The 212-nt window shown below is 64.2% G+C and overlaps 1 protein-coding gene across 1 annotated transcript in view; it reads left to right on the top strand.

Annotated features, from left to right (window-relative positions):
* LOC104129976 (adhesion G protein-coupled receptor E4) overlaps positions 1–212 on the top strand; it is a 7,879-nt gene that overhangs the window by 3,191 nt on the left and 4,476 nt on the right. The window lies entirely within an intron of this gene.

Genomic DNA, 212 nt, shown 5'->3' on the forward strand with positions numbered 1-212 from the left:
AACCCCCGCCTGGACGCTGTCCTGTGCCCCCTGCTCTGGGTGACCCTGCGTGGGTGGGGGGGTTGGGTTGGGTGACCTCCTGAGGTCCCTTCCAACCCCGGCCATGCCAGGATTCCGGGATTCTGTGATAAAAAGAGCAAATTCACGTTGTGTCTTCGTGGGCGGCGTTAAGCAAACATCCCATGGGCTGGCGGGGGGGGGGGGGGGCACGA

The sequence above is a fragment of the Egretta garzetta genome, unplaced genomic scaffold (genome assembly GCF_000687185.1).
Source record: "Egretta garzetta isolate BGI_Z169 unplaced genomic scaffold, ASM68718v1 scaffold677, whole genome shotgun sequence".
Lineage (NCBI taxonomy): Eukaryota > Metazoa > Chordata > Aves > Pelecaniformes > Ardeidae > Egretta > Egretta garzetta.